The sequence below is a fragment of the Lactuca virosa genome, chromosome 3, assembly GCF_052849685.1.
Source record: "Lactuca virosa cultivar CGN04683 chromosome 3, Lactuca_virosa_CGN04683_v6, whole genome shotgun sequence".
Taxonomy (NCBI): domain Eukaryota; kingdom Viridiplantae; phylum Streptophyta; class Magnoliopsida; order Asterales; family Asteraceae; genus Lactuca; species Lactuca virosa.
The window spans coordinates 160224803-160233800 of NC_136428.1; positions in this window are offsets into that span (position 1 = coordinate 160224803).

Sequence of the window (8998 nt, forward strand, 5' to 3'; positions counted from 1 at the left end):
CATAGAACGAGGAAAAATTGATATTTATAATTTCCTTAATATAGTCGTCACGCTGTGGGAGATAGATAACCACGTCGTGGGATCAACTTCCTTTGTGTGCCCTCCAAGATTTTTGTCGTGCATTTTATCGCATGTTTATCGGGTAAAAACTCTCCACCACAACGTGGAAACTATGTAACCATGCTGTGGGACTTCAAATTCCTCCATGTGTTGACTTTTGTTGACTCAATCCACCAATCTCACTTCCAGCTCCACATTTCCGCTCCTTTTATCCCGAACATGTCTTTGCTGCTACAAAATAGAATTTTAACATAATAAGTACCTTTTATCTTTAATTTAATACCAAATGTAGCTAAAACATTAAAATAACCCATAAAATACATAACCAAATATGGTCATATCAGTGGCTAGCAACCCCTTCTGTTGTGTTGCGTAGGTGGATGGCCCCTAGTATCGAATTATGGATATAAGTGCTAAAGTTGGCAGTTTCGTATGTCATGAACTCTTCATATTCGACTATCAATTGGTGAGTTGTACTTTTGATATTGCCAAGGTGTTGGGAGTAGTTACATGCATTGCATCATACTTAATGTTATAACTTGTTTACCCTTTTTATTTTGATGGGATTAAAATGACCACTTTAAAATATTAACTTTTAAATTGTGAAGTTTTAGGAATATAAGACGTTGTTTGTCAAAATCGTAACCAACATAAGATGAATAAATTGTAATAGTCTAAAATATGTTTCCACATGAACATTTGTCATATAAAGTAATCCCTAAATGCATTTTCTAAAGAAGTACTCCAAAATGTCATATTTCAGAACGTTTTATGTCATATCTCCTCAGAAAAGTTAACTCTGAAATATAATGTCACAAGCATGGTGATCATTTGTCAATTTCTCAAAACTTGGTTCAATTATACATATTCTAACAAAAATAATACACATTTCAATATTAAAACCAAACAATTTTATATATACGCTACACACGAGATGCATCTAGTTTTTCTAATAATATATTTCCTTCATTGAAATGAATTAAATGTGATAATGTAATAATCCATTGTATTATCTTATTCACTCCATTATATTATTTATAATTCATTCATCATCCCAAATTGATTAATGAATAAGAATTTGTGTCCAAAGATTCTTATGTTTTTATATCTTTTGTATAAGTATTAAATTTTGCATTATTGAGACCATTACTTGGTTACCGGATCACTTAAGAAAAAAATTTAATAAAAATCCTATGGAATAAATATTACATACTTTTATACTTCATGAAAATTAGTCACTGTGAAATAATCTTTATCATTACTAATAACAATATAAAAATATATCAAATTTCTCCTTATTTTAAATGTTACAATAATTTATTGAAAAAATATATTGTTTAGATATATGTTGTAATAAATAATATTTTCAATAAGTAATCCCCCAAAATTAATGAAACTCTTGTGTTACTTTATCATCAATGTACTTTAATTGTCTCATTAAATTTATTTTGTAAAACGTTCCTTCAATTTACATCCACAAAACATCATACATATTATTTATTCAACTCTTCAATTTTCATCTCCCTTAAGTTGCTCATTACAAGATTTGTAAAATGAAGAACACCGCTTCTATTCTTGTTATTTTCATTACATTGACACTTCTTTTATGTGACGTTCATGCTCAAGATTGTAATCATGATAGAGATATAAAAGATTGTTATCCCGCTCTAAATGTAGAAGGATCGCCATCTTCACTTTGTTGTGAGGAATTAAATCAGCATAGCGATTGTCTATGCAATTACATAAGCATTAATCAATATATGTATCCACCAAACTACCGATTTCTTCGCAATATTACCGAATCTTGTGGCGTCCTCTTTCCCTATTGTCCTGAATAGTACTTTAATCATGTCAATGTCATATCAACACATATGAATAAAAGTATTGTTTTCACGGTTTTACACTTCTGTATTTACTTTTAATTTTATTTATATGTTTCGCAACAAGTCTCTCGTTTCTTTTCTTGATGGTAACCTTCTAGTTTTTGTGTAAAAAAAGTTATCTTAATATTCAAGTTTGTTTGATCCGAATATGATATTTCACTCAATTTTGAAAGTTTAAAATCCCAAATGATCATCAACACGTTACGTTAATGGTGGTTGTTTTTGTGATAAAATAGAAGAAAAATAAATTAATTTAGACAAAGGTTATAAATAATATTATTTTGGATTTTAATTATAAGAGGAAATTAAACTTAACAAAAGTAAAAGAAAAGAATGCGCCTTTGGTTTTCTTACGGCTAACATCCATAAAAACAGTATATTTTTTACTATTTCTTTTTTACTGAATGGGAAAATGACTTAAGAGGGTAACCACCTCTTCATTTTCTTCACATTTGGTCACTTTTTTGTACATCATTTACCATTTAACTAGTTGTAGGTGTTCACAAAAACCAGTGCAACCTGCTATTGAAGGTTTCCGGTGAGTTTCTCATCTTCGACAACTCTTCGATCGTCTTCTCTGGCGAACGTCCAGGCAACATGAGTTTTCTAACGATTTTAAAACCATGAAACCATTATTGTTGAACCCATTGATGAACATCTAAAACCTTCATCAAACCCCCACTATTGTTGAACTTATTTGTATCATTCAACACACAAAACTCATATTACAAAACCCATTTTACCTTTATTGAAACCTAAATTACAAGAATCAAGAACAAAGTGACATCTTAATCTACCTAGAGATTAAACCTTCATCGAAACCTAGATATATCATAAGATCCTAATCTGAATCTTCATCTTCTTTCGTATGTTTAAAGAGTAAGAGAAAAATAAGCAAAGTTACACATTTTAGTCTTTGCAACTCGATGAACTCAAAGTAAAGAAACGAATAAAAGGGGTTTAATGTAACATCCAGGTCGCAAGTAAACTTCCTTAAGCTTTTATTCATATTTTATTTTTGATGGGAGGGTCGTACGTTGTCGTAACCAAGTGTTACGCAGGGCGTAGCTCATTTAATTATGGTCGTGATATTTGTTGAGTACGCTGGGCATACCTAGAGTACATTGGGAATACTCATGGCAGATGGAAACCTTGTATTTTGGGCTTGGACCCTATTTAAACACCTTATGTCCCCTTTTTTCCTCTTCATGCTCATCCTCCTTTCACCCCATAGCTATTATTCGAAACCCTATCTCCCATTAGTGGAAGTGTGTGACCTTTGAGTGTTTTTGTGGGTTTTTTTGTACTCTTAGAATAATAAGAAGAAGAAGAATTCCACCATTGAAGCTTGGAGAAGCTCAAGCTCCTAGATCTAGAACGTTCATCATCCTTGCAAGCTTCTGAAGTTATAAATCTTGTACCTTTATGTTCCTTTTTCTAGATCTAGAGTTGGTCCATGTTACGTTTTTTTCATCCCAAGATTTAGACTTTGGAGGAATGGGTTACTCTAAACGTCATGGGTTTCATCTTTTGTCATTTTTGAGTTGATAAAGTCATAAAAATGGGAGCTTGGACACTCCCATTCACCCATGCATGAGATTTGTTCATTAAAGTGTGCTTTGGAATTAGGGTTTGGATTTGTGGCTTATTGAGGGTCATGCAAAGGCATCAAGTTGTCGACTTTATCAATTAAGATGTTCCCTAGGTTGAGATCTCTAAGTTGGATGAAAGGTCGTAAAGCATTAAAGGCTTAATATCAAGTTTTGGACTTCTGGTGAGTACGTTGGGCGTACCCTCTTGGTACGCTCGGCGTAATGGGTTTAGCCCATGTCCCCATTTGGTGAAGGTCCAGTATGTGAGGCATACGCAGGTTGTATGCACGACATACTCACCTGAAACCTTTTTGGTCCATTTTTGGACCTTGGGTCAGTTTGGGCCTTGGGCCATGGTTAATTGGGCCCAGAGTAGGAAGGGTAAAAGGGTTTTTACCCTTTGTGATAGGGTTTATGATTTGGGCTTTTATTTGTGGGTTATTACCCTAAATAGTGATTAGGGTTGGTTTGAATGTATTCAATGTGAGGAGCCATCGTAGCAACAGCTTGTGTGTGACTGTTTAGCATCGGACTGAGGTGAGCCTTCTCACAGTGTTTGGCGGGTCAAAGGCACCAATGTCAGCCCATTAATTTATGTTTATAGGATACTAGTTGTTTGTAGGAATCTTGCATGTATTGTATGTGCTTTTAGATATACTAGGCGAGGCCCGATGCCAGGCAAGGCCTGATAGATGTGTCGGGCGGGGCTCATCGCATGTTACTGATAGATATGTACCAGGCGGGGCCCGATGGATGTCGGACGGGTCCTACTGTATGTATGGTATGTGGTATTTTAGGGAATTCACTAAGCTTTAAGCTTATGGTTTAAGTTTATGTTTCAGGTACTTCCGGTTCGAAGGGGAAGGGTCCCGGACTGATCACAACACATCCACCCATGTTCAACATTTTTATGATTTTGGGATTGTACTCTGATAACTATTTTCACATTGACATACTTTTGATGGTTGATATGAATACTTGATGGTCATCAATTGACCTAAAAATGAAATTTTTACTTATGATTTTTGGGATATTACATTTAAAAACTTGCACCTTGATGAACTTCATTTTGGATAGATTTGAACAAAGTCGTTAAATCGATGCAAAACGATGACTTGATGTATTCCGATCTAGAAAGGAACCTTGCCGAAACCCTAACCATCATTCTCATAATCGTCGTAATCTCACTGAAACCTTGCCGAAACCCTAGTTGTCATCGTCAAAGAAAAGAAAATTACCGAATGGTGGATTTTTGTTGTCCAAAGCTGATATGAAAAGATATTGGCTGTTGGAGGTTTTTTGTTTTACATTGTAATCTAAACTCATATGAAGAAAACGTAACCTACAATAATCGAAACCTGAAAAAATCGAGCTTTATTGTTCTGTGCTTCAAAATTGAAGCCTTAGTCATGTTCCAGATCGAAACTTGAAAAAATATGATGTGTTTTGAGTTCACGTGTTCCAGATTTCGCTGGAAAACTCATGTTTGTCGGAGGCTCGCCGGAGAAGACAACTGGAAAGTCACCGGATATGAGAAAGTCTTCGGAAACCTTCAATAGCAGGTTGCAATGGTTTTTGTGAACACCTACAACAAGTTAAATAGTAAATGATGTACAAAAAAATGACCAACTATGAACAAAATGAATAATTAGTTACCCTCTAAGTCATTTTTCCTTATTATTACTGAATAGGTTTTTTTAAGTTTGACCATCAAGAGAATCACTTTTAGTTATTTCCGGTAATAAATTCCTAAAAAAATTAGAAAAATATCATATAGGTTAATTGGCTTTTGTGTTGATTTTTTTTTTGATATTTTAGTGGCTAAATTGAAGGCGAATTGTCACAAAAGCCCTTGAGGTTGTTAAAAAAATTGGTTTATTTAAGTTGGTTTTTATGTTAGTAATACCCAACAATTTAAAAGCTTTGGTCATAAATAATGGTTTATATCATGCTAGGGTTGAGAGGAGACTATTACATACCTTGAGGTGGTCTGAAACGTCGAAGAAACAAGCTTGAAGCTCTTTTTTTCCTGAAAACCCTAACCCGGCACCACCTCGTTCTTTCTTGTTTTTTTGTCGAATCAGAATCAGAATCAGAAGGGGGGGGGAGGGGGGGGAGGGGGGGGGAGGGGTGATCGGTTTAAATAGTTAAGAGGACAAATACAAAGAGTTAGAATAAGTGGGATTTCATAGAAACCACGAGTTGTAGGTCCAAAAACAGAAAAGATGAGTGTATGCGATGTGTCGCTGATAAAAAGAAGAACACAAGTCAGTTTCCAGAATTGATAGATTTGATCCCTACAGTTTAACATGCTGACAAGGTCTACCCTAAATCTGATTCCCTTTTCAAAAGTGATTTCCAAATATTACAATTAGAATACTGGACTTTTATATTACATTACCTTTAATTTAATAACTTATTATTATTGATTTTAACCTTATTTATTTATTTATTTATTATTAAACCTTAATATATATTTTAAAAACGTTTAATTATTCGGATTTTGGGGAGGTTATTGTAACATCCCAGATTTAGGGTTAATGTTTTTCCATTTTAATAATAAGGAAATTAATTAAATAAATAAAATATAAAATAATAAAAATAATCGCACTTTAATTTAATACAAAAAATTAGAATAAATATGCAATTAAAATTTCAACATTTAAAAATTTAGGACTGGTTAAGTAAAATTTGTCAAAGTGGGGTTCACTAAGGTATCGACCCATGCAAGTGAACTAGATCTGATTTTCATCTTATTTGAGCGCTAGTGTGTTTCTTTCTAAAAAAATTATGGTGATTGATATGGTTTTCAACTCAAATCTAACATCCTTCGGTGGATTTGATGTTGAAATGGAAATATAACCACAAACCCGAGATTCCAATGATGCTGATGTTGTAGCTAATTTACTTTCTAGATGATTCCATAAATTATTGTGAAAACTTAATGGCTTAAGTCTATGATTTTGAAGTGAATAATGGATATCTTGGGACTTTGGGTACCCTTAATGGTTGAACAATTAACTACAAAAGAAACCTTAATGGTTAAAGACGTAATAAGGATTAAGAAGTGAAAAGGGAAGAAGGTGTTGATATGTTGTACAAGAGCGACACGCCCCAATCTAAAACGTGATGCACCCACGTCTATGTAAAGCAAAATCGATATAACCGGAGTTTAGCTTATCTTTTGGACTCAATTCTAATTGCATGTCTTAAATAGTTTGATAGCTCATCTGGGCGGTTAATAGTGTGCTATAGTGGTGCTATAGCGTTTCGTGGAGGTGTAAGAACGCTATTTACCAAATAGCGGTTTGGAATAATAGTGGCGCTATTACCACCGCGATTCTCTGGTATTTACCGTGATTATGGTCACTGTCATAGTAACAATACAACCGTTATTTGAATAAATTCTATTTTTGGGCTATTTTACATAAAAAAACGTTTTTTGTGTCATTCCATTGAATAAAATTGTTTCTTCTTGGCCCAAACCAAAATAATTTATTATGTCTTGGGTCTATGACGACTTCCACTAAACCATGTGTGTGTTGTTTTGCTAACTGTGTTGAAGACTTGAAGTATTGGAGTACGATTAACTATTAAATTGCTTAATCATTTTATTTGTTAACTGTGATTGTATTGAAGTATGATTAACATGCGAAGTATTGCTTATGTTTTCTTGGTAATTGTGTAAAAGTATGATTATCTGTGACATTGGTAAACTTCTTAATAGAGCGGGTTTTGACCCCGATTCGCTCCAAACCCGTAAGAATTTTTAAGAGTTTGGATTTTAATTTTTTATGTGTTTACTCGTTTACCCTTTTATTAAAGGGGTTGAATATGCATCACTATCGATTCACTCCATTTATAACTCGCCCCGTTTGATTATATATATATATATATATATATATATATATATATATATATATATATATATATATATATATATATATATATATATTTCACGGCAAATCAATTACTTCTTGTATCTTTTTTCCAAATGGAAAATACTAATTACTTTTATCTGATCACTAGATGTTTTTTGATTTCCCAAAAAATCCACCGCCCACTCCTAACCCTAAGTTTACGAGTCTTTGATTTCTACAACTAATCTTCTTTAAACCAATCATCATTCATTCGTTCATGGCGCCTGCAAGTATTCACAATCTCCGGTTCATCTATAATAGGTCTTCATCTCATGTTCATTGCTCTCGATAGTCAGTATTCAGGTCATCATCAATATTCACGAGTTTGCTCTATTCACCATTGGTCCTTTCATATCGACAGTTGGTGGTGATCAAAGATCAGAACTTCATCCATTCTCTTTCAATCGTTAATCGATAAATGTCATTCGTTGATGCTACATGAAACTGTAGAGGGTTTGGTGACTACACAAGATTGGCTGCCCTCATAGAAACAAAAACAATGTGCAACTCGATGTCTAAGTAAAATGTAATTCTTATTCTATTGTATTTTTAGTATTAAGTGTTGTTTGTTGTATTTGATTTTGAATTTTAGTAATGTAATTCTTGTTTTAGTAAACATTTAATTTTTTTTTGAAAAATATTAGTTTATAGAAGATTATTTGGGATAAATAATCTTAACCAAAGTTATAGTATATACGACAAGGATTTCGTACATATAAAGAACTCTGAAATTTGACTTTATATAAAGAAGTTATGCTTCTTCGAAGTTTCGCAATTAAATCGACATGGCTCTACGTATTGTAAAAAGTGAATGTTTGATATATTGCTTTTTAGCCTAAGTAATCTAAACGAAAGTCGTAGTATTCATAAAAACGAGAGCGTGCATATAGAGAACGTCCAAATATGATTTCGTGATAGGAAGATATGATTTTTCAAAGTTTCAGCATAACAGTGTGGACATAGAAATTGAATTTCAAATCGGTTGATTGTTAGCCAAAACAATTTAAATGAGAGTTCAATATCTCGTGAATATGAGCCCGTCGATATAAAGACAGTCGAGAACGGAGTTCATATGAAGAAGATATGAATTCCGCACGGACTTTAACAGTCTAAACCGGTCTAAATATGAATTTTAGTTAGAGTGAGAATTAGTTGTTGAGACCTTAATGAAAGTGGTAGATCTCGTTGAGAGGATTCTGGAGATATAAAGAACGTCAAAAACAGAGATCGTATGCGAAAGTTATGGCCGTCCGAAGATCTGCGAGAAAATACATGTGTTGGTGACGTGGCAGCACCTGAGTGCACCACGTGGCATGGTCGGAGACCGAACTCTCCCCCGAGACAAGGTGGCGTGGCACCATGAGAATGAGACAACTGGCACCACAAAAAGAGGACACATGGCAATCTTCTAAGAGAGATGACATGGCGAGATCTAGACGAGACACGTGGCAGCTGTTAAGAGGGGCCAGCATGACAAGAGGGCGCGACGCACCTCTCGACAGCCTATATATACCTTGCACTTTTCACTTCATTTCTCACCCAA